This window comes from Nycticebus coucang, chromosome X, assembly GCF_027406575.1.
Source record: "Nycticebus coucang isolate mNycCou1 chromosome X, mNycCou1.pri, whole genome shotgun sequence".
NCBI lineage: Eukaryota > Metazoa > Chordata > Mammalia > Primates > Lorisidae > Nycticebus > Nycticebus coucang.
In genome coordinates, this window is record NC_069804.1 from 32406780 (window position 1) to 32433864 (window position 27085).

General features: G+C 37.7%; 1 protein-coding gene and 1 pseudogene across 7 annotated transcripts in view; both read right to left on the reverse strand.

The window, feature by feature from the left end:
• Positions 1 to 27085, reverse strand: part of DMD (dystrophin) — a 2416375-nt gene that overhangs the window by 902188 nt on the left and 1487102 nt on the right. The gene's annotated exons all lie outside the window — the stretch shown is intronic.
• LOC128577902 (histone acetyltransferase KAT5-like) lies at positions 4021 to 12657 on the reverse strand (annotated as a pseudogene). The gene is made up of 2 exons (XR_008377648.1): positions 12649 to 12657; positions 4021 to 5419 (listed from the first exon to the last, which is right to left on the reverse strand). The product of XR_008377648.1 is annotated as a histone acetyltransferase KAT5-like (transcript).

Here is a 27085-nt window from a genome sequence, read left to right on the forward strand (position 1 = left end):
CGTTCTACAACCTTCTTAGTGCAGCTCAAATCCACCAGGTTACTTACTGAATTTTTGTCCTTTAACTCTCCTTCTGGATGGGAGCCTCTGTGGAAAGCTGGCTTCAGTCAGCCATCTTGTCTCCTCCCCAAAATTGGTGATTATTAAGACTGGCAGCATGATAAAATATTCACCCCATAACTCCTGCTCTCCAAGGTTAATTCTTTGAATCTCTTTTAATACGTATGCAAAGGCAGTTCTGTCACTTTGCAACATGCTGATCTTAAACAAGGTCAGTTACCCTTACTGAACCAGGATTTATTTTTCTGAACAAAGGAGACAATATCTACTTCCTACAACTCTTGTGACTCAAATGAGGTAATATATAGGAAATGCTTTGTGTAGTATGTAGTGGTTTATAAACTGTACAATTCTAAAAAATTTAGGATAGTATGATGCAATTGATGCCACTGCTGGCTAACCCAGTGAGTAGAGGACAGGAATAACAATATAAAGACAGTATTAATTAGCTGATTAGGTGATGAAAATTAGTAAACATGCAGATTTTGCTACTAATGAATGTGCAGCTGGAAAATTTAATTAATGATTAAACTACAACCATTCAATAATAATTTGTTGAGCATCTTTTAGCCATAAAGATTTATATCTTTGGATTTATATCCAAAAGAAATTCAATAATTGCATCCTTTATACTTCTAGTTTTTTATTAATGTTGTTTTTCTATTTCATACTGGTATGAGAAACAGACACAAAAAGTGATTTTCCCCTTTCAAGGTGATAGTTAGCTTATTGAAGGGTTGGTTGGTTACATCAGGCAGAGGTTTTAAATATAAACCTGTTCCCAACAAAACAAATTCTAAATAATTCGGGGGCTAACATATAGTGTATAGTTAATCTAATTTCTTTTTCACAGAGACAATTATCCAGATTTTTACTTCTTTCAACACTGTTTATTTCATTGTTTATCTAGAACAATTCTATATAATAAAAATATGTGAACCAATTCAATTTTAAATTTTCTACATGTTAAATAAGTTAATAAAAGAGAGACTTTACCTAACAAATGCAATCAATGTACCCTGGCTCTTTGTACCCTCAATGAATCCCCAACAATAAAAAAAAATGTATTTAAGCCAAAAAATAAATAAATAAAAATAAAAAAGTTAAAAAGGTACAGTTTTGATAATGTATTTTCTTTAATATAATATAGCCATACTATTATTTCAACCTGTACTCAATATAAAAAATATTAATGAGAAATTTTATAGTATTTTTTCATACTAAGGTTTTGTTATCTGATAAATATTTTATATTTTAGCACATCTCAGTGTGGACAAGTTACATTTTAAGTTCTCATGTGATAGATTGCGTCAGCACACTGTACCCCATAAATGCATTAATATATACATAATGTATGTGTTTATGACTTACTAAAATAAAATAAAACATATTGGACAGAACTGTTCTAAAAGGAAAAATTGGGTATTTTGTCCAAGTTTTTGTTCAAATAAAAACTGATTAAACTTTGAGCAAATATTAATCATTCCTACCAGTCTCTGGTGAGTTTTTTCTCTCCAGAAAATTTGTGATATTATAAAATCAGGTATATCAAACATTGAAACCACTATTTGAAAAAGATAGAAGACAAGAATCATTGTCACAATAAATACTGCCCATTCCATTCCCACTCCAAATTGGTAACTTTGTTATTTGAAAAATATACATGTGAGGGCGGCACCTGTGGCTCAAAGGAGTAGGGCACCGGCCCCATATGCCAGAGGTGGTGGGTTCAAACCCAGTCCCGGCCAAAAACCACAAAAACAAAACAAAACAAAAACAAAATAAAGAAAAAAAAAAGAAAAATATATGTGTGAACACCTTGTGACTACTGAAAGCAAACGTGAATATAAATCTCTACTTATGCGAGAATAAGTATATCTTCAAAATTACATTATAGCTGGGTGCTCATGCCTGCAATCCTAGCACTCTGGGAGGCCCAGGCAGGTGGATAGCTTGCTGGAGACCAGCCTGAGCCAGAGTGAGACCTCATCTCTAAAAAAATAGCTGAGCGTTGTGGCAGGCACCTGTAGTCCCTGCTACTTGGGAGGCTGAGATAAGAGAATTGCTTAAGCCCAAGAGTTTGAGGTTGCTGTGAGCTGTGACTGCCAGGGCATTCTACTAAGAGTGACAAAATGAGACTCTGTCTCCAAAATAAAAATAAATAAAATAAAATAAAATTACATTATAAATTAAAAATTATAGCTCTATCTTTGTTGTATTCTGACATTTCTATTTGCAATAAAGTTGTCTTAACAAAGACAGAGCTCTTTGTGAATATAGTAAGAATTTTAGTTACTAAAAAAAGTAAAAAACATTACTTCAATATGGAGGTCTTAACATAAATAACAGCATAAAATTATTCCAAGGATACCTTTAGATTTCACTAAGAAATATTTGCCATAATACTCTTGTAAGAAAATAATTGGAATTTCATAGATGTCTACTTAATTAAAAGAAAAACAGCATATATGAAAATGCGAAAGCTTAAACAGTCATAAGGAATTTTGCATGAAAACTAAGTAAATTTAAATCACTTGTATTTTGGAGCCTCACTGGTTTCAACTACATATCGTCTCTTGAAGAAAATCTCTCATAATCCAATGCAAATTATATCTGCTTTAAGGATTATGACAGCCTAGTTCTCCCCAATCCCATATACTTTTTGAAATATGGAAGAATAAATTTAATTTTTTGAAATAATTTGTTACTCTACACAAAGGATTATGAAAAACATTTTTCTAATGATAAAAATAGTGCTTATATCAATATAAAAATATCAAGAGAAATGTTTAAAAATCCTAGAGAATGAATTAGCTATATTTTCAAATGTCAAAAGGTGTGAGGAAATAATGTGTCATGGCAGACTCTAACATGGCACCCAGTGACCTAAGCCTCTTAGTTTTTGTGCCCTTGCATAATCTTGTCCCCTTGAGAATGGGCAAGACTTGTAACTTCTTTCTAACAAATAGAATATGTCAAAGATGACAGAATGTCACTTCTATATTTAGGCTACGTAAGATCATGACTTTTGCCTTGCTAGCAATCTCTCTACTTCTAGGTCTATTTTTCTCTCTTTGGCTTTCTGGCTTTGATAAGGCAAATTGCCATGTTGGTGAGGTACGTATGGCAAGGAAATGAGGGTGGCCAATAGACATTAGACATGAAGGATTTCTCTCCAACAATCCACACTGAATTAAATCCTGCCAATAATGAAGTGAGCTTAGGAGATTTTTCTCTAACCAAGCTTTCAAATGAGACCCTTGCCTGGGTCAAGACCTAGAGTACGGCCCTCATAAGAGACACGGAAGCAGAGAATCCAGATAAACCAAGCCCATACGCCTGACATATCCTGAACTTAAAAAAAGCATATTTTGTCATTAGCCTCTACATTTATGGTAATCTGTTATGCAGAAGTAGGTAATATATAATCATACAAACTTTTAAAGAAATAAATATGATGATATATGTAAATAAAGTAATGGTGAAGTTATAGGGTTTCAGTATGGACCATTACAAATGTAGAAATGGAAAATATATATATATATGTATATACATACTGGCCTACAGAAACAATGTATCGCTAGGGGCAATGGGGGTAAGAGAGACTAGAATTTTGCTGCCAATACCCATACTATCCCCAATTCCTACTTTACAAAAGAAATTTTTACAATCACCAGCCTTCTGTACAGAGAGCCCCCACCCCCCACCTAACTATACATAGCTGCCTAGCTAACTCTGGTCCCTGGTTCAGAGCAGGCTTAGGCCTGCCTGTAACCAGTTGATCCTGGAGTTGGACTGAGCCCTAAGCTCATCTTGGTACTGGGCATCAGTGGGCCCCTACCAGGCCTGTCCCTCCTTTGATAGCTGACCTCAGTCTTGTCTACCCCCAATTTGGTTTGCTTCTCAGGATCCCTAGTGGGGTGAGATGGACCATAAGTCTCAGTCCTCTCAGTTGTCTGGTCACTGCAGTGGGCAGTGCCTAGTCACTACTTTCCCCTCTTACTCCAGTTCTTGGGAGTGAAGTGCAGACATTCCGAGTCGATCTGAAGGAGCCGCTTGAGCTTGGCCCGCTGATGCTTGTCCACGATGTCTTTGGACAGTGTCAGGATATACTGGCCCTTGTAGTAGTTGATGACGTTGAGGTACTGCAGGGTTGAGATGACATCCTCCTTCTTGATGCTGGTGATTTTACTGATCTCGTTGATGGTAATCTGTGGCCTCTCGCCGCTCTCCGACTTCACCCCCATCAGGATGTCCACGATGGTCTGGGACCAGTAGCTTTGATAGGATAGGAGGCCAAGTTCTGAGAGAGGTTTCTCAGGAGTCCCTGTTTTCCCTTCTACTTTGGAGAGTTCATAGCTGAACTCAATCAGCAGCTTGCCATAGCCCCGGTTCTGATAGGGAGGCAGGGTTAGGATGCAGGCCACGTTATAGCCTTGTGCTGATTCCTTCTCCTTGGAAAAGTAGCCCACAATGTGGAAGCCTTTGCAGTCATACTCCGTCATAACATAGAAGAGGAAAGGGTCTGTGTTATAGTATAAGGTCTTGTGTTGGATGAAACACTTGGCCAAAAGGCACAAATTCTCAGAGTAACTCTTATTCTTCCGTCCGTCAATCTCAAAAACGGAGATGGTATCTTTGCGGTAAATCTCCTTGCCTGGGGGATGTCGCAGGTGGCACTTAGTCAAGTGACGCTGAAGACACTTGAGGCTACGGGTGTACTTGAGGCAGAACTCGCACAGGTAGAGAACTGGCAAGGTGGTGAGTTCCTGTGGGTACGGGGAGAAGTACCACGGCTGGAGGCGGTGGCGGCCCAGCTCGATGCACTCAATGTTCTTCATCTGGGTGACGATGCCGCGCGTCCGGTTAGACACCAGGCTGTCAGTCACGCTTGGTGCAGATGGTATTCCATTGGAGCCGTCCTGGGAGTCCTCATCAGGGCCCAGGTGGTTTGATTTTCGCTTCTGTTTCTGGCCGAGCTGCCCCTGCCCCACAGACGGATCCATTGTGAGGAGAAAGCGCCGCTGGGCCGCTCTCGGCTGTCCCCCCCGAGGCCCAAGCGTGCCCCTGAAACCACCTCCGCCTTCCCTTTCACCTCTCTCTCTCTGGAAAGGCGGGGAGGGAGCCAGACAGTCTGTTCTTGGTGGGAGTCTTGGCTTCTTTCTTGGGGAACTGGATCTTTAGGTTCAGCTGCTTGTGAGTCACCCCTTCGTGAGGCGTTTGTCGAAGTCAACATGGAGGAGATAAAAAGCTTCCGGCCCCTGACGTCCTTCACACTCAGGATCTCGGCTAGGGATCACGCATCTTTGTTGTCCTGGTTCCGCAGCAGCACAGGTAGGTGGCAGCCCTCAGTTCTCCCCTACCTCTACCATCTTCCTTCCTTCCACTCAATGGACCTTATTTTGCTGAATACTGGGAAATGGCTGCTGCTTTTAAAGTTTCAATGTTAGGAAAAAAGTATCAACTATATATTCATATTAAATGATAAAATCATTAAGGCTTCACATCTTCTTTCACATTTCTAATATATATTCTCAAATTTTAAATAGGAGCAATGATAAAGATGCATAATATTATCAGTCTTCTAGTTTAACTTTAGAATCTTGCATTTGAAACAGATAATTTATCTTTGCGCATGGCAGGGTGGCTCATGCCTATAATCCTAGCACTCTGGGAGGCCAAGCTCAGGACTGCCTGAGCTCAAGAGTTCAAGACCAGCCTGAGCCAGAGCGAGACCTCTCTCTAAATATAGCCGGGTGTTGTGGTGGGCGCCTATCGTCCCAGCTACTTAGGAGGTTGAGGCAAGAGAATCGCTTAAGCCCAAGAGTTGGAGGTTGCTGTGAGCTGGGACGCCACAGCACTCTACCAAGGGCCACAAAGTGAGACTTTGTCTCAAAAAAAAGAAAAAAAATTATCTTTGTGTTGTTGCTATTTCGAATGGATTTTGTTTTAAGTCTACAATTTTGCATAGAGATGAATGTCAAAAACCTGTTAAACCTGCTTTTAAGTAAAATGATTCTTCAGAATCATGAAATATTTTAAACTTGATTCTTTGGAGCGAAAGAATTTATTTTCTAAATTTTGCATGTTAAATTGGAAGCATGATTTCTTTTGAACTGTTATTAAAATACGTATTAAAGATAAACCATGTGAAAGAAATAAAAATGTAGAATTGTCTACCTTGCTCACTTTGACAAATAATATAATTTGTAGTAAAAGTAGGAAAGGGAGATTTCAGGTAAAAAAGAACAGAAATAAGAAGATGGGGAGAAAGGCAAGAAGAAAAGAAATAGAAAAAGGAGCAAAGGGGATTAACAAGTTTTTAAAGGGTGAGATAAGGGGGGGAAGTAAATAAATTAAAATGTAAAAAATTGAGGTGTAGTGTGCTATCAAATACCATAGAGAAAAATGAAAGCATGTTGGAATTAACTCCAATTAACTCATAGAAGTTTGTGGATGAATGCTCAATTTAGAAGAGACAAATAATAATTCTGTGCCATTCCCACTAAAGGGATAAGTTTGAGGTTTTGAAATACATAAAAAAATCATAAAATTAATTTTAAAATGATTCATATGGTCTTAACTTTCTAAAACTAAATTGATATTTTCTCAGAGTTTAATGTCCATTCTTTCTTTATTTATTTTTTGGTTTTTGGCCAGGGCTGGGTTTCAACCCGCCACCTCCGGCATATGGGACCAGCGCCCTACCCCTGGAGCCACAGGTGCCACCCAATGTCCATTCTTTAAAATGCCAACCTAGTCTTATGTCAATTCTTATAGACGATACTTAATAAATCTTCGGAAAAAGTTGTTTTTCCCTGATTTCTTTTTTTTCCAATCCAATTGTGAAATTTTATACTTCCATGTAAGACAGATATTGAGATATTTTCTCTATCTGGAAGATCTGTAAAGTGTAAAGGGAGAACTCTCTTATATTGCCATGAGTGATACAACCTTTGATAACTGAAGGTGAATATGTGAGATATTTAATTTCAAATTGTCTTTAAAAAAAATCCATACTATTCCTATTTTGAAATCTTGGTAATATTAAGCCAAATTATTCTCATTCAAACTTAGTAAAACTTTACTGTGAATTTTCCAGAGGGTTTTGTGTGTGTGTGTATGTGTGTGTGCACGCATGTGTGTAAAAGTTGCCTAGTCTCCACACAGACACGAGTGATGGGAATTCCTTGACTAATCAGCTTCGTTGGTTACAGTAAAATTAAACAATTTCCCTCTCCAGTCTTACATATTGCCCTATGCTTATATCTCAATTTTGGGCCCATATCTTAAATGTAGACTTCTTAGGTTGTATGCCCATAGTCTCAGCTACTTGGGAGGCTGAGGTGGGAGGATCACTTGAGCCCAAGAATCAGAGCAGCCTCAGAAACATAACAAGATCCCATTTCTAAAATAACAATTTAAAATTTTAAAAAGTATAGATTTTCTAAAATAGGGTGTTTACTATGAATTCCATTTTTGTCTCTGGTTATAACCATGTTTTATTTAGGGAATCAGAATGCAGAAGATGCAGAAATAGAACCCATCAGGGAAGGAGGAGTCAACATCTTTTCATCCAAAGATGACATAAAGTTGAAAAACAACAATGATAGGAACTCTGATTCAAAAACAACAATGATAGGAATTCTGATTCAATTGCTATCTATGGTCACAATCTAAGAACTTTCATATAGAAGACAAGTATTTTAATTCTGTCCCAGAAGCAGAGTGGGAAGCAAGAATTTGAAGTCAAGTAGTTTTGAGACATGATCCCAGGACACACTAGCAGGGTGTGGAGAACCAAAATAGGAAGGACAGCCAGTAAAGGGTATGTTATTGCATAAGTCGCCAATGTGAACAACTGAATCTTAATGTTCCCTGGGAGCGCTGGGAGAAGATGTAGGACCCAAGGGCAAGGTTAATAGGGTTTTGGTTCACCAACTCCTGCTTTAAAGGCTATAACTTCTATAGGTCTGTCCTCCCCCAGGCAAAGGAAGCAAGTACTGGTAGGTGCAAAATAAGTAGCATGTACAAAAATGGTGAGAGCAGAATGGATATGGGAGGGGCGTTGATAATATTAAGTATATTAAGTGCTAAAAAACTTAATATATGTTTTAAGTGATTTAAAAAACCTGCCTACATTTGGAAAGCATCACTATAATATCATAAACACTGTTCGATTCCATTAATCCAAGTGATGGTATGGATATTAGTTGGTTATCTTTTCTCAATTCATATATCTATTATATTTCTCCATCTGTCCGTCTGTCCATCCATCCATCCATCATCCATCTGTCTATCATTCATCTATCATCCTTATTTTCCTTTTAGGAACTTTTCAACTACCTACCTACCTTCGTTGTAGTGCAGCTGCAGAGTCTGGTTGAGATTTCACCACTTTTAGCTACAGAAGTGGGGTCTCATTTAGCTCAGGAATGAGCATGTGACCTAATTCAGGAATGAGCATGTGACCTAATTCGGGCCCATGACTTTCAGAGAGATCCTTCCTGGGTGCTTTGGTAAAGAAGAACCCTAACGAGATGTTCTTCCTCAAATGTAAGATTGCAGATGTGGGTTCTGAAATTTTCAGGCAATTTTGCCACCATGAGAGAAGCTGATAGTTCAACACAACAGAACTCAGAGAAATAGGAAAAAAAATGGAACTATAAACCTGAGGACAAGTTTGCTGTCACTGGCAGCATTAAGAGAACCATCTCCACACAATCAGTTACTTATGGGCATATTAGAATTAATTCCACAAAGTACCACAGAAAGTGCAAATTCATGCTACTTTAAAATAATTCATTCCTATCATCTTACTCATATATCAGAAAATCTCTTGGCTAGTGTCAATAAGAAATACTTCTTTTTCATTTTTCTAATACATATAAGCCATGGTTTGTAATCCCATAATGTAAGTAATGTACGGCAGTTCCATCATTATGTTGTGGAAGAGAGAGATATTTTTTTTAAGAGAGAGCTTTTTAAATTTGCAGTTTGAGATTACAGCATTCAAACAAGCAAAGTGTTTACTATTTTGAGAGGATGCTAGTGAAAGAAAAAGTTAACCTAACAGTACCTGCTGTGCCTACATTGGCAAATGAAGGGAAATCACACAGATGGTGGCATTTGTCTGAGAGTTGGGTGCCAAGGGTGTCTTCTCAAAGGAACATAAATCAGAATGGAATTTCTAACTTTTCCTACAGATATGAATGTGGATTTGGTGGAAAACTTTTTTTTCACCCACACTTTAAAAACCACCACCCTTACCACCACCACAATAATCAGTCGATATAATAGTGAATACTTGTTGATCCTTTAGTACATGCCAAATTTTCCCTTGCAAGGGAAGAAAGACATACAGGTTTGTTCTAGAATGCCATCTGGTAGTCTTAAGTTATTTTCCTTCAACAATGCAAAGTACTGGGCAGTGCCTGTGGCTCAAGGAGTAGGGTGCTGGCCCCATATACCGGAGTTGGCGGGTTCAAACCTGGCCCCAGCCAAAAGCTGCAACAAGAACAATGCAAAGTACTTAGAATATTGCTGACACACAGTAAGCTATCAAGAAATGTTAGCTGTCACTACCTAACACACGGGATTCTTTAATTCTCTTATGGAGTGGGGGAGACCACAAAACACAACTGGGTTAATTTTCTAGTCTAGTGCAGGGTTGCTATAGATGTATAAAGACATAAAGAAATAGTAAATGCCTGACACACATGAGGGACAAAGTCATGAGCGTTGGAAGAGAAATACTATTGGAGGGCATGAGGGCATCAGGAAGACACAAAGGGTCTTGTTTGGAGGTAACAAGGCAGGCTTGGTGATATAAAGGAGAGGTCAGATTTGGAGTTTTGTGATGTAGGAGAGAATGAAGGAAGGTAGACATCCTAGATGGATCAGGCAGGGAAGGAGAGGCAAGGAAGAGCACAGGACAAATGGGAGGAACACTGGATGCTCTCCTTGGGGTGGCAGCCCAGGTAAAAATGAACGGTGGGAGAAAATATCGTAAGGTCATCAAAGCCGAATTACAGAGAGGATGGAAAGCTTAGACTAGAAGAGAAATTTATCAGGGAGCTGTTGGTCTTGCCAAATCCTTACCATCTCCCCAAATAGGTATAGGCTTGATTGCCTAAGATTTTGTGACTGCATAGCAATGGAGCTCATCAAAGCCTGTGAGCCTGTGGGAGAGCAAGGGAAAGAGGGAGCAGAGAGGGAGAGAAGGAGGAGAAAGGAGGGAGGAGAGGAAGAGAGAGAGAGAGAGAGAGAGAGACATTGAAAGATTAAAATTGACTACTAGAGGCTCCAGTTAGAATCAACCAGGAATTGCAGAACAGTGTGTTGGTGGTTTCAGGACACAGCAGATTTATCTGTACAAATGACACATTTGAAGGCCTTGAGAGAAAGGCAGATTAAGGTAGAAGCTTATAATGTATTACTGCTTTATAGCTTTGTGTCTGTCTGGAAGACTATTTTATTGTATTTACAGCTCTATAGTAATAATCCCCCCCCCCAAAAAAATAAGCATTAACTATAGCTAATACTTATTGTTATCTTAGCATGTGCTAAGAACAGCTCTATGTTATTACGTGTATTCATATACCTCACTTAGTCCATTTGTGTAGGGCCATCTTTGTCCCTATTTCCAGTTGAGAAATCTGAGCCCACAGAGAGACCACATGGCTAGTAAGGAATATGGGGAAGGTTATTGTTTGCAGGCCCCAATTAATCATGCTTCTCAGAATTTATTGTCTTTATGTAATCCCTTCTCACTTTGACTCTGAGCTTGGCCTGGCTTTTTCCAATGGGATATTAGCATTTTGATGCAAGTGGAAGCTTGATGAGTCTTTGAACATTGGTGCTTGTTCTTTTGGAACATTTCTTCGCAGAATCCAACCACCAAGCTGTGAGGAAGCCAAAGGAGCCACATGAAGAAGACTGTATGAAAAACAAACTGAGGCTCATGGCCAATAGCTTCAGCTGAGCTCCCAGCTGGCAACTAGCACCAACTGCCAGTCATGTGAGTGAGGCCATTTTGGACTTTCCAGCTTTCCCAGGGCCTTGGTTGACACCAGGTGAAGCAGACAAATATGGTCAACTCTTAGAATGAGAAGTAATACAACCTAGTTATTTTAAGCCACTAACTTTTAAGGTGGTTTGTTATACCTGTAGTATATTTAATTGGAACAAAGTGAACTGATTTTTTTTTAATAGCAAAGCAAGACTTTTCCTTCTGTCTAAGATATTGCAGCACTATAAAAAGAAAACCAACATTTAGCAGGTACACGTTAAATACACACAGACATTACCTTTTATTTAAATCTCATGCAATTGCAGTTTAACATCAAAGTAACTATGCAGTCATGAAAATATATGAGCTGGATAATCTTACTACAAAACAAGATGATCCTAAGTTTCTTTTCTTTTCTTTCTTTCTTTTTTTTTTACTTTTTTGATCTGTAGATCCTAAGTTTTCTTAATGCAGGGATGGGATAGGTGAGGCAGGGAAAAGATGGCTTTGGTTTGAAATTTGGGAATGATCATACAGTCGAGAAAATAAATCTTACAACTGTCCCTCAAGCACTTCAAGCTTGAAAAATCCAAAATTAAATCTAACGTTTCCTCCCCAAACTTTTTTCTCTTCCTACGTTCTTGATCTTTTTTAATTGAACCACATTTGAACCAGGCAGACTTCTAACACATAGAACTAAGTATACAGAAAAAAAAAATCAAATTCTGAAAGCCACGGAGAGCTTCATTTTTATTTATTCTTGGAAACAAGTAGTCTGCCTTGCTTATGCCGGACTATGAGACTATGTGATCTGCACTTGTGCTCTCAAGCCAGACTCTGTCTCGCTTCCTCTTTCCTGCTTTTATGTGAACAGACACAAAATCCTTTCTGGTGACATTATCTGTGCTCTCAGGAACAAAGAACAACCTCATTACATTTACCGATATCATCACAACCCTTTTCACATTTTAATTAGCACCAAATTGTAGGATAACAATTATGTAAATTGTTAGTGGAGGTAGTGGTTTCTCTTTCTCCTTCAAGATTAATATAATGAGTCCCAGTGAAGAATAAGTCAATGACAAGGTCAGCATCCAGACCAGAGGTAGAATTATCTGAGAAAAAAATATGAATTCCTTGTGCATCTAGGGAAAGGCTGCTCTTAACCCCGAGATGTTTGTTCAGGTAAGAATTTTTAGTCAGGAGTATATATAACAAGGAAACTCAAGTGAGTTTTGTCTTCAGACCAAATCACAGTATCTAGTATGTGCTTCTCCAATTATTATCTGAAACACCCATCCCCCCTTCTGGACTATGTTAGCCCCATTTTAAGTTCTCATGCTGTGCTTTTTTGCATCACTTACAGCAATTTCGACTAAGCAATTGTTTCCTTAAGTGTGGGGTTATGCAGAAAGCAACCTTATTTTTTTTCTCATCCCTGCTTTCAAAGAAGCTCTCTGAAAACATTCTCCTTAGCTTTCTTTTGTAGTCTCAGGCTTGGGCAATGGGCATGGGGAGTGAAGGGGTAAAATACTAGATTTAAAGTCTAGGTCTCGCAGAGGTGGTCCAGCACTTACTGTAGCCATTGTGCCTGTTCTTGCTCCACCATTCAGAATTGCCTGTGGTGGCTGGGCACAGCCACATGTACCAGGGCTGGTGGGTTTGAACCTGGCCTGGGGGTCTGCTAAAACCAAAAAACAACAACAACAATAACAACAACAACAACAAAACCCCCAAAAACAATAGCCATGCATTGTGGCGGGTGCCTATAGTCCCAGCTACTAGGGAGGCTGAGGTAAGAGAATTGTTCGAGCCCAAGAGTTTGAGGTTGCTGTGAGCTGTGCCGAGGGTGACAAAGTGAGACTCTGTCTCAATTGAAAAAAAAAAAAAAAGAGGGCGCCGGCCCCATATACCAAGGGTGGCGGGTTCAAACCCGGCCCCGGCTGAACTGCAATCAAAAAATAGCTGGGCGTTGTGGCGGGCGCCTGTAGTCCCAGCTACTCGGGAGGCTGAGGCAAGAGAATCGCTTAAGCCCAGGAATTGGAGGTTGCTGTGAGCTGTGTGAGGCCACGGCACTCTACCGAGGGCCATAAAGTGAGACTCTGTCTCTACAAAAAAAAAAAAAAAAAAAAAAGAATTGCTTGTGGTAAGAGCAGATAGCATGGCTTTCACTTTATAAGCCATTGGCCCATGAGGAGCCATATCTGGATCTGATAGAAAAGACAGTGCATCATCCAGAGACAATAGACTCTGAGCTGGATGCAGTAAGTGAATGAGATTTGGGTGGCTCTGTCCTTGGGATGTGGTGAGTGTGTTCTCTTCATGAAAAAGAGAATACATGGATACTTGTGTGGCCAATATGAAGATTCTGTTTTTTTTATGTTTGTTTGTTTGTTTGTGAGACAGTCTCAGTTTGTTGCCCAGGCTACAGTGCCATGGAGTCAGCCTAGCTCATAGCAATCTCCAACTCCTGGGCTCAAGTGATCCTCCTGCCTTATCCTCCCAAGTAGCTGGGACTATAGGTGCCCACCACAATGCCTGGCTAATTTTTCTATTTATTTATTTATTTATTTATTTTATTTATTTATTTATTTATTTGCAGTTTTTGGCCAGGGCCAGGCTTGAACCCATTGCCCCCAGTATATGGGACTGGTGCCCTACTCCTTTGAGCCACAGGTGCTGCTCATTTTTCTATTTTTTAAATTTTAATCAGAGACAAGGCCTTGCTCTTTCTCAGGCTGGTCTTAAACTTCTGACCTCACATAATCCTCCCAGTTTGGCCTCCCAGAGTGCTAGGATTACAGGTGTGAGCCACCATGCCTGGCCAGTATGAATATTTTGAAATACAGCAATATACTTAGAATAGCATAGCCAGTTTGCTAGCCTTGGCTCTAGGGAAAATTTTTTAGTACAATAGCTATGTAGCTGTGCTGGACTTTATACAAGAAAGATACAAATATCTACATTAAGTCGTTAAAATTTGGGGTCTTTTTATTATGGTAGTTAAACCTACAACTTAACAAATCTAAAAGGACAATAAAAGCAGTATTTATAATTATATAATTCATTTTAATGTTTGCTTCCCTCTTATCAAATGTAAGATCCATAAAGACAAGCATCTGTCTTGTTTATAAGTCTATCCTCATTCCTTGGCATGACGGTTACCATATTGGAAACACTTACTAAATGTTTGTTTGTTTGTTTTTTGAGACAGAGTCTTGCTCTGTTGCGCTCTGCGATGCCATCACAGCTCACAGCAACCTCCAGCTCTTGGGCTTAGGTGATTCTCTTGCCTCAGCCTCCCAAGTAGCTGGGACTATAGGTGCCCGCCACAACGCCTGGCTATTTTTTGTTGCAGTTTGGCAGGGGCTGGGTTTGAACCCACCACCCTTGGAATATGGGGCCGGTGCTCTACTCAATGAGCCACAGGAGCCGCCCAACACTTACTAAATGTTGAATGCATAAATAAAATAAACATAGCTGGTTGTTACCATCCAAGAATTTCACAGAAAGTGTCTTTGTGGTTCTTTGTGACCTTCAAGACTACTGACTTTTGAGAGCATTGATAATGAGTTAATATGTAGGAGTCAGGATTAGTAGACTAGAAACCTGAATATATGGGGACATATCTTAATTGAATATCTTACTTTTGAGATGAATAACAAACCTGATTACAGGACACAGAGACTGCACAGATGACCTTCCTGTATGTGACTTTTAAAGTGCCTACCACTGGGAGTCACAGCCTATGTCCCTAATCCTTGGATCTAGGCTGGCCTTGTGGTTTGCCCTGGCCAACAGAATGTGTTAGAAATGATAGTGAGTCAGTTCCAAGCCTAAGATTTAAGAGTTCTTTTTTCACTTTTGCTTTCTCTATTAGAATCTTGTTTCGTGCATGAAAATAAGCCCAGGGTAGCTTGCTGGAGGATGATAAACCACATGAGGCAAAGGTGAATTATCCCAGCTGAGTCCATGCTAGATATGCTAGCCCCCAGCCAACTCATTAGGTGACTGAAAATGTATGAGGCCAAACACAATCATACGTGCATGGGCCTGATCAGCAGAACAGCTCAGCTGAGCCACAGACTGTGCATACTTATGAAAGGTCAATAAGTCAATAGGTTTTAGGGTGGTTTGTCATATAACATTATTGCAACTTTTATGATACTGTACTTATTATATAACTGATATATAGGAGAAGGCCAGAAATGGGGGTAAAGTTTGGTGCTGTTATGGGGGCGGCGCCTGTGGCTCAGTGAGTAGGGCGCCGGCCCCATATGCCGAGGGTGGCGGGTTCAAACCCAGCCCTGGCCACACTGCAACAAAAAAATAGCCGGGCGTTGTGGCGGGCGCCTGTAGTCCCAGCTGCTCGGGAGGCTGAGGCAGGAGAATCGGGTAAGCCCAAGAATTAGAGGTTGCTGTGAGCCGTGTGACGCCACGGCACTCTACCCGAGGGCAGTACAGTGAGACTCTGTCTCTACAAAAAAAAAAAAAAGTTCTTAGATGACAACAGAGTCCTAAATCTTAAAACTGCTGATTTTTATTTTGAATGAGTATTTAATGTCAGGCTCAATTATTTGCAAAGGCACCTTTACAGAAATTCATAGCAGACTAATGAGAGTAACCATCAAAAAAGGAAATCGAATGATCATTATTAGAAGACTTCATAATAACTACCTACTCTGAATCAGCCATTGCTCAAAGCAGTGGAGGAGGGGAAGAAATACCCTGACATCCCTCTGTCCTGCTTTCCAATGTCTTGCCTGCCACTGCCTCCCAATGGTTAAATCTGTTCAGAAGCCAGTGGGAAGGAAAACCAGAGGAATAAAATGGGTGGAGGTCAGCCTCTTGCAATATACAATGATAAGAAGGGAAGGAAATAGAATGGATTGGCAAGCACAGGGTATATGAACGGTACACCTGGGTTATGAAATGCACAAAGGTCTATATTTCAAGGGTATAAATTAGTTGAAAGCATTCATATGTCCTATCAAAGTTAAAGTACCTATTCTCTGGAGTTTAGCAAAAGCCTTTACAGTAACTCAGAATATATTATATATTTCCAATGAATGAGAATTGTGGTCAACTCCTACACAGACTCTTGACAGCCACCTTCTGTATCCTTACTAGTTAATGTGTAGACCAAGGGGCCCAGGCCATAACTTCCAAAGACCTGCTGGCAATGTGAAATTGCAGGTCCTATATAAGACCCACTGAATCAGAAACCTGATTTTAACAAGATCCTAAAATGATTCATGTTCATATTAAGTTCTCACTTAATGTCCTTGATAGGTTCTTGAAAACTGTAACTTTAAATGAAACAACATACATCAAAACCAATCTTACCATAGGCTAATTGCTATAGACAAGTTTAAGTTCCTACAGCATCCTCTGGTCACAAATACATCACCAAACTTCTAACTAAAGACTTAAAACATTTCTAATATTAAACAATGAAATAAATGTGGGATTTATATCCATTTAAGAAAGATTGATCAAAACAAGTAAAATAACTACTTACCCAGTTTTTGGTAAATCATGAGTGACAGCAGTCAAAGCAATGGTGGGTTAAATCAAGGAATATATGTTTGTAAAGCAAAAATTGTCAAGAGCACGTGGTGGACTATCACCCTACCACCCCAAAGTTCAAGAACAAACAATCATGAATATTAGGGGCTTGCTGAGTGCTTTAGCATCACAAGGTTTGTTGTAGTGCATTGGTATGATTATCATCTATGAATTGAATTTCACAATCGTTTGTATTCACTCATTCATTTTCCAACTTCTTTATTCTAGTTTAGAGGGGCAGGTGGCCAGAGCATCTCTCAGCAGCTTCCTCGCAAGGCAGGAATCAGCCCTGGACAGGATGCCATCCCATTTCGGGGCACACCCATATGCACACCCACATTCTCTCACACTGGGACTATGGAGACACACCAATTCAGCTCACCCGCACAGCTTTGGAATGTGGGAGGAAATGGGAGGAGCTGGAGAAAACACAGAGAAACAGGGAGACCATGGAAACTCCATACAGAGAGTGGCCACAGCCAGAAGTGTATTTTTTTTTTTCTTTTTTCTCATCAACATTATAATAAAATGATGTTAAACAAAACCATGTTATTTGAGGCCCTAATATATATTAAAGTTTGGGAAACTCTATTCTATGTGATGGTACATAGGCTCCTTCTTCCTTACCATTAGTATTAGAATTTAATGATACCAACATTATAATAACTGTAATTGAACTCCTTATAATAAAGTGTTATAGTATATATTATGTCCTTAGTTCCTCACTAGACCCTGGAAGACGAGCCTCATAAGGCATCATTATCATACAAATGAGGAAATACAGGCACAAAGAGATTTAAATAAATGGCTCATAGTTTTGAGTTAGTGAGTGGTTAACCTGGGTTAGGACTAAGTTATTAATGACAAGTTCAGTGATCTTTCCAGTACTGAGATGAGGCATGGAGGGTGGAAAGGGGAAGCAGGGGCAGTCATACAAACCATTACGATATTTGAGACCATATTTTGAATTAACCACAAATGAACTAAGTGCAAAATTAGAATTGAGTATCTTTAAGAAAACAGATGGTTCACACAAAGAAGTGTTTATTTAATCCCATTACATTTTAGTTTCTGCATAAACAATTGAAGATGTTAATGTCAACATCTTAATTATTTTAGTACTTAAATATAGTTTTCATCTGCTCCCAAACCACATAAGATCATACTTGTAGAAGGTCTTTTCTATTAATTTTCCTGTGTTGTGGGTTGTCTTTTATTTGTTGCCAATGAACGAGGACCTAAATAGCACCTGAAAACTAATGTTTCTCTCTGCCTCTCACCAGCATAAAGACATACATCGCTGATACAAATAAAACAATAAAGCAACTTCAGGGAGATAACTGCATTGGCCTAAAATTTGTCACAACATGAACAGCAGCAACAAAAACTATCTTTGTGGTAGTCGTTTAAATTGTGATTGAGCTGCAGAATTTTCATTCTTTTATAATAGTCTAAATAAGTACAAGAATGATTGTCCTATTCAAAACTGTTGATGTTACCCACATCACTAATAGCCAGAATGTGTCACTTTCATAAAAAAATTTATTTTTAGACTGCATTCAAGGTATAAGCATCAGTCACAGGTTGCCTACAGATTGTAGCTATCAGGACAAATAGAGTTTTCCCGAAATACCCTTGCAATGACTTTGGTTCCTGGCCCATTTTCTGGTCCATCTCTTTTCCCCTACACTTGGCCAGCCATGCTAAAGATGGACTGTACTTGTCCTAGTGATAACTAAAACTGTTCATAAATTATAAGTGCATCATTCAGCTCAAATGGGTTCACTTACACAGCAAAACAGATTGATTTTCTCTAGCAACCAACAATGAAATGCTCTCTTCAATTTTTTGTAATTAGTTCTACTATCAGCAAGCAAATTAAAAGGCTACAAGACCAGATTTCTCCCTCAGGGCCTTATCAGCCCTTTCATAACCTGTACAGTGGCCTTCTCCTGAACTATAAGGTGGATAAATGAGACGAATGCTGATTTTGGCATCCAGCTTACTCTTGGATAATCTAGCTCATCCTTCTCAGCTGACATGAGACAGAAATAACATCAAAGGGTTATAAACTCTTTCTTGCAGACCTGGGGTTCCATGGTTCATTGGCCCCAGACCTAATCTATCAATCTATTTTCTACAAAATAAAAGGTGAGACACCCATTACAGATCTGTTATAAGCCCTGGCAGGTGGTCTACAACGAAAACAGAATACATCAACCAACCCGGTATTCAATGTCCCTTTTCTACAGTTTGAAGTACTAGGGGTCAGCTGACATGGACAATAGTAGTCAGGATTTAGTATTAAATCTTTTTCGGTACATAAATAAAGTCATACATCTTGATGTATGAGTATAAAGATTAGACAGAAAAGCTCATTTTTGGTATGGTTCTGACCTTTTATAAAAATAGGCCTGTTATTTTTCATTATACACTGACTTTGCAGGTGCTATAATAAATGAAACTGGGTTAGAATTTACAATCTGTACACTTAAATATAGCCTTTAATTTTTTTCCTTCTTCAACCCACGTTTAAGGAGTTGGCATATGAAAACCTCCATTTAATTCCATTTCGAGATTATTAAAATTATTAGAAAGGAATGAAAACCCCTCTGCTCTCAGGGCTGATTCTATATGTTCTAGTCAGTTAAAGGCACTACAGAAACAAAAGGCAAGAGAAAAGATTTTATCTTAGCAAAATCCCTTTTTATTATATCATACCTTCTCCTTTCTAAAATTCATTGTTATAAACTAACACCTTTTTGAAGTAAAGGGCTTACTTAAAAATGTTACACTGAAGGTCAAGAGTTATGAATTCTTCTCCTTCTCCTTTTTCTTCTCATCATCATTTTTTACTCTTTCTTATGTTAAATTCTTCATGAACATGGAAGAGAGTTTGCCAAGAATGGTCAAATATGTTTTTAATTGGAATGAAGAAGGGAAGGGGAGGGAGAGGGATCGTAGGGGGACCACACCTATGGAGCACATTGCAAGTACAAGTTAGATCTATCATGTGTAGAACACAAAGGTCCTGATGCTATAATTGGGTAAATGAGGTGAAAGCTATGCTGATTAGTAGGATGTAAGCAACTCCAATTTGTACAAATAATCAACACACTGAAAATAGCATAAATGTATTTATGATCTATGTGCAAAAGACAATAAAAAAATAATGATAACAAAAGGAAATTTGCTTACTTTTTTAATAAAGTCTGAAGCATAGTATACTTAAACAATAAACTGACGTGCTCAATCTACATTGCCAGTATGTATGCAGTGGCAAAAGTGAAATTTTAATATGGAAAACTTGGCTCCAGTATCAGTGCCGTACAATTCATGCTGAGTTTTTCTTTACATTTTCCCAAGCAGCATTGCATTGAAATGAACAAATTTTGTTGTATTAAGTGGAATTTCCTAATATAACACTATCTGGCTCCAATTTAACTTTCTACAAATGGCTTCTTACTCCTTTGCCAAAACGGAGGGAAAACATCAAAAATGGAGGTAGGGGAAGAGAGAGAGAAAACAGTATGGAAGTTCAACTGCCCTGTGCTTGGATTTCTGTCAGGCAAATAGATTAGTTGCAATGATGTTCATGGTTAAATGGTCCTCTAAATTATGCTCATTCTTAAAAAGTAAAAATATTGGTGTTTGACAACAATGATAGACTGCTTGGGCTTCTTAGGCAATATAAAAAGAACACGCCATCATTTTCCAATATATTTCATATCTGAAAAACTAGCCAGTCACAGATAATGAAAATAGTGAGATGGAGAGGAATGGGAGAGCACTGGCTGAAAACCCTCTGTGCCTGACACGGGGGCATTTTTGTGTCTTGGTGCCAACTCTCCTCTTTTTCAGCTACTGCATTCATAAGAGTGGCACATAGTTCAGGTATCTCCCTCAAAGCCCTATTTATAACTGTTTGATCAAGATGCTTCAGCAAGAATTTTGTGCTTAGTCTTTGCATTTTTCTATTTTAATCTTACCCTTAATGTTTTTAAGCTAATATTTTTGGGTATTTACAATATGCCAGAAACTGCATTATATATTTCCCATGCACTACATCACCGAATTTTCACTGCAATCTGGAGAAGTTATATTCGATTAGTATCTGAATTTTATGGATGTTACAACTGAGGTATGGACAGAGGAGGTGTAAGAGCACGTAGTTGGTTGCAGGTAAATCCATAATCCATAAAATGTATCATTAATCACCACAGTAAACTGCCTCCTTACCGTTTCTATTTTCTATTTTACTGTTTGCAAAATGTCTGATCCATATTGTTAGCGTTGCCTGACATTTCAATAGTTCGGAAAGTTAAAAAGAATATATTCTAATAAACTTATTGTCATTAAGTGATTAATTTGGTAATATCGTCAATTGGTTTCATGGACAGGTCAAACTTCTCAGAATGTCAAGAGGGTAGATGACAATGACAAGGATAGTGATGCTGCTACAAAGAACATTAGCAGTAATTATATTAATGGTTATTGAGTACTGAGCCAGGCCTGCCTCCAAGAGCCTGATGTTAGTTCTCATAACTAAATATATATATTATCTTCTAAAGTGCAATACACAAGAAAGTGAAGGGGCTATTAAAAATTATGATAGGATAACAGGCAAAAACCAAAACTGTCAGAGCAAATTGAGATGTACTCATGACACACAACCTAGTAATAAACTCCATGTCAGTGTGAAATTATTGGAGGCAAAGTCAAGGATGCTCACGTTATAAACTTTAAATTATAACTTCCCTCCCCCAACTCTCAGGCTCAAACTACTTAGCAACTATAAATTAGAGACGTGAATACTTATAATGTCAAACCCTATAAAATCATACATGTCCTTTAAGGCAAGGGTGAGAATTGATTACGATATGTTTATAACAGCACGTGGCACACAGCAGTCACTCATCAGATAATTGTGGAACAAATAATTTAAGGAATGTATAAACGCTTTGACATAATTATTAACGACATAAAGGAGATTTCTAAGATGATGGATTTCCATGAACTATCAGACTATAGGACCGATAAACAGTTGACCCCCACTTTCTTGTATAATGGCATTTTAGCTTACAGATTTATAAAATTAAGAAATGTGTGGGTTATGGGACAAATATACTTTCAGAGAGAGCGTGTGAGCACATCAAAGCTCTAATGGAACTATCTGGTCCCTGCTATCATTCCTACATAGAGAAATGACTTCTTGCAATTATTACTATTATTCCTACCATATATTTTATAGCCTTTTTTAGGCCTCCCAAAGTACCAGCCAATATGGTAAAAACCCAATACCAACTCTAATTTTTAGTTAAAAAATAATTTACATCAGGGCAGTGCCTGTGGCTCAAAGGGGTAGGGCACCAGCCCCATATGCTGGAGGTGGCAGGTTCAAACCCAGACTGGCCAAAAACTGCAAAAAAAAAAAAAAAAAAAAAATAATAATAATAAATAAATAAAATAATAATAATTTACATCAAAGTCACGACTGGCAGGACTGCATTGTGACTACTAGGACAATCCATTAATCATTGTCTTGTGATGAAAAATCAATTGGAGAAAATGTCCATTTTTGAGCAAGGAGTGGAAAAGCCAAGCTTTAGCTTCATTTAATTGTCTCCTTTTCACTCTCCACATTCGTAGTAATGACTAATGACAACTGGCATTACATGGCAAATATACCTGGAAAAATACCAAATGTCTATTTACATGGTACAAATGAAAATAACGAATCCAAAATGTTTACTCCTCAGTTGGCTATTTAGAAGTTAATACTCTGTCTCAAAAAAAAATTATTGTAGTCTTTATATACACCATTTTATATTATCTAGACAGTAATAAGTTCAAATAGTAATTTACTATTTATAGTTAAATAGTAAAATATGCAAAATTTAAATTTATTTACAAAATGAAAATCCATTTATTATTTTTAAATTTATTTCAAAATATTTTGAAATACAGGTGCTTGTTATTATGTGGATAAATTATATCATGCTGATGTCAGGGCTTTCCATGTACCTGTCACCAGAATAATGTACATTGTACTTGATAGGTGAATTTTTATCTCTTATCCCCAATCTACCATCCTGATTTCTTAGTTTCCAATGTCCATTATGACTCTTTTTTTTTTTTTTTTTGAGACAGAATTTCGCTATGTTGCCCTCAGTTGAGTGCCATGGCATCACAGCTCACAGCAACCTCAAACTCTTGGGCTTAATTGATTCTCTTGCCTCGGCCTCTCAAGAAGCTGGGACTACAGGCATCCACCACAATGCCTGGTTATTTTTTTGTTGCAGTTGTTTAGCTGGCTCCAGTTGGTTTGAACCCGCCACCCTCGGTGTATGCGGCTGGTGCCGTAACCACTGTACTATGGGTGCCAAAACTCCATTATGACTCTTAATGATCATATATACCTTTCTTTTAGCTCCCACTTATAAGTGAGAATATTTGGTTATCTATTTTTCCATTCCATAAATACTTCACTTAGGATAAGGGTCTTCAGGTCCACTCAAGTTGCTGCAAAATATATTATTTCATTGCTTTTTATGGATTATTAGTACTCCATAGCATATAACCACAGTTTGTAACCTGAAATTTTAATAAATTTATCAATGCTAAGAGTTTTTTTGTGGTATCTTTAGAGTTTTCTAGGAATAGGAACATATCATTGTCAAACAGGGATAGTTTGACCTCTTTTTTCCTGATTTGGATGTCCTCTAATTTTGTTCTCTTACCTGATTGCTCTGGCTAGTACTTTTAGTACTATGTTAGATGCCAGTGGGCATCCTTTTCTTGTTTCAGTCTTAGGAGGAATGTTTTCAGCTTTTCCCCATTCAGTATGATGCTGGTCATGGGTCTGTCATATATGGCTTTTATTATTTTTAGGTATGTTCCTTCTGTGCCTAGTTTGTTGAGGGTTTTTATCATAAGGGATTCTGGATTTTATCAAATGCTTTTTCTGCTTCTATTGAGATTATCATATGGTTTTTGTTTTTAATTTGGTTTATGTGGTGAATAACAATTATTGATTTGCATATATGGAACCATCCTTTCATTCCTGGGATGAATCTACTTGTTTTGTTCATGGTGGATTATTTTTTACTATGCTGTTGAATTTAGTTTGCTAGCATTTTGATGATTTTTTTTTAAGTCAATGTTCGCAAGGGATATTGGTCGGCAGTTTGCTATTGTTGTGTCCTTTCTTGACTTTGGTATCAGGGTAGATACTTTGTAGAATGAAGTAGGGAGGATTCTCCCCTGCTTAATATTATGGAACAGTTTCAGTAGAATAGATGCTAATTCTTCTTGGTAGAATTTGACTGTGAGTCCATCCATTCCAGGGGTTTTTGTTGTTGTTGTTGTTGGGAGAATTGTCACTACTGCTTCATTCTTATTACTCATTATTGGTCTGTTAAAGATTTCTATTTCTTTCTGATTCAAATTTGGGAGGTTGTGGTTTCCAAAAATGTCTCCATTTCTTTTATATTTTCTAATTTGCATGTATAGAGGGTTCTGTAGTAGTCATAGATGATATATTGTATTGAAGTATATTTATTGAGAGTAATGGGAATGTATAATACATGCTACCTATAAAATTACTTAACAGAAAATAGTAGGCATACAATTAATTCTGAAACAGCATAAACATGTTTCCCTATATTACACATTCACAAATGTTTCAGAGTAGAAAAGGTTCTGGAAATTAATGTAAAAACACTGATCTATAAACAACAATAAGCCCACACAAAAGAATAACACAGGTGAGGGTGAGGGGAAAGGAAGGACAGGGGAGGGAGGAAGGAGGGAGGATGACTGGTGGGACCTCACCTAATGTGCACAATGTGTAGGTGAAGGGCTCAACTACAACCTGAACTTTACCTAAGAAGTGAAAACACTGTAACCTAAACATTTACACCCTCATATAAATCTGAAATTCAAACAAACAAACAAAATTGCATCCTATTATCACAAGAGGGCAAAAAGCAATGCAAAAATCTCATATACTATCTTTAAAAGAAAATAAATCCCAGCTTTTAGATGTAAAGGAGAGGTGGAATGAAATGGGAATCAATGGTTTTTTTCCACATAAAAATCACTTGAGTGTCACCAAAAGGTTACAGAACGCTATTTATCTTAGAATCACTTTTTTATTTAAATAGCGAGCTATATATGGTTTCAGATAAGTCACATAACCTTTCTAGGACTCAGTGTTCTAAACTAAGAGATGTGAGAATAATTTAGTTTCATGAGACTCTGATGATCCTTAGCTTACAAAATGAATGTTCCATCTTTTCACCTTTCAAATTAAGAATGTGTCCAGTATGATTCAAAAATTTTTAAATGGTTTTAAATAATGAGTATTTAAAAGGGAATACTAAGTGACAAAAATATGGAAGGAAGAGATGAAAGAGGAATTACAAGGTAGAATGAAAAAAGGGGAGTAGAAAAGAATGTGTTGCATCAACTACAGAGGGGACAGAGAACAAGTGATATGTGCATGTAGAGAAGTAGATTCACGACAGACATAATAAGATGTCAACTCATAGGCAAAGACCTGCATAGAAGTCTAAGAAAACAGAGAAGAGAGTGGTGGTGATGAGCAGAGAACCAATCCCCTCTCCCACACACACATGGATTCTGAGAAAATGTAAATAAATACAAAGAGTAATACATAATAAAAACAATTGAGTGAGACTTGTGTGCAAATCATAGAATGAAACACTCAGAGAGAGAAGCACACAGAGTCTAGCTTTCATAACATCCTCACATTGTGGATCTAGAGGGTATTATTGTTAAAGATTGTAAAGGTCAAGTTAGGTATTAGACAATAATGAGGATATCACTTCATGATCCTTCATACCATGAAGGCACCCATAAATTTAAGCTAAGGGCTATATTCTGTTTAAAGGAACACCTTCCATCTCTGCTTAAAAGAGAGGCTACTCAGGCCAAGGCAAGGTAACACACTTTTGCAAATGAACTCATTATATGGTCCACTACTCACTTAAAGAAATAGCTATGTTACCTCTAATGGCTGCTTTTCTTTCTTCAGTAACGAAGCATAAAGGTTCAAAAGTAAGTAGTTAGTTGGCTAAATATGCAGACTGTAGCACAATAGAGTTAATTGTAGGGAAAGGCACCTGCCAGGAAATCATGATATTAGGACATTTTTGGAGATTCTGTATGCTAAAGGATTGACATATTTGTGTCCCAGGAACCATGACATAATCACTTTTTAAGTCTACCACCCACTCTAGCCTTTGGAAAGAGGGGGAGGGTGAAGAATACAGAGGAGGGGGTCTCCAATATTTCTTCTCCCCTCTAATGACTAAGGATTTAAGGTTTAATGAAAATGGAGACTCTGTCTCAGTGATAGATAAGCCATCTTCCTTACTTAAAAAACAAACAAACAAACAAAAAAAACCCCACTTGTATATTTACCTAAATCTGACACTGATCATTTGCTTTCTATTCCTAGATCTAAACTAACAGAAATAAGGAGGCATATGGATGGAAAAATGTTAATATACCTAATGAATAAGACTGTAAATTCTGTGACATTTAATGGCAAAGGCCTAGCATTGAAATTTTAATTTTGGGATAAGAAACAGAGATTATGGATGGTGTAGTAACATAAGCCTACCCAAGATGGTGTTTATAGTCTTAGTTTCAATTTTCAAGGATAAAAATGATAAAAATTTGACTTTTTATTCTATTGCAGAACATGTAAAACTTCAAATGATGCTTTGCAATCCATAAAGCTGCTGTTGTACATTTCCTATGATTATTATTTAGTATTGCTTTTTGTGACATCGAGATGCACTGGGATATTGTGGAACAGTTTTTGGCATGCCTTCTCCCTGTTCTTTTTCTATGAGGAATGGATTTATTTGTATTGTTATGTGGTTGCAAAATTTAATTATTAAGACACCACAATTCTCTCCATCTGCAAGTGTCTATATCTCTACATGGCTGTTTTGAAATCATGAAAAGAAGACTTTTTTTTTATTTTTCAGTAGCAAAACTCAACTTACAATATTTGACACTGATTGTTCACCTCTAACTTAAAGTATTGACACATAAAAATGAAAGAGGGTTTTTTCAAATACCTACTTGCTTGATTTATAGAGACTTAAACATACATTTTGATTTCAATGTCATAAAATGTTGCTTATTTCAGTTCCTAAATGTCTTATCGGCCATGTAAATGATCTGTTACAACAACTTCAGCATCATCAATTAAAAAGTACAATAATAACCTGATATAATTTAAAACGAAGCCTCTATTATTTTATTTTCAAATAACAGAACTTTTCTCTGTATAACTTCTGCATACCTCTCAATTTCAATGGGTATTGATGAATAACAAGTAATTCTTTAGTGGCAATTGTAGCATTTTTTGAAAGAAAGCGTTTTATATTATATAAAAATTATAGTTCT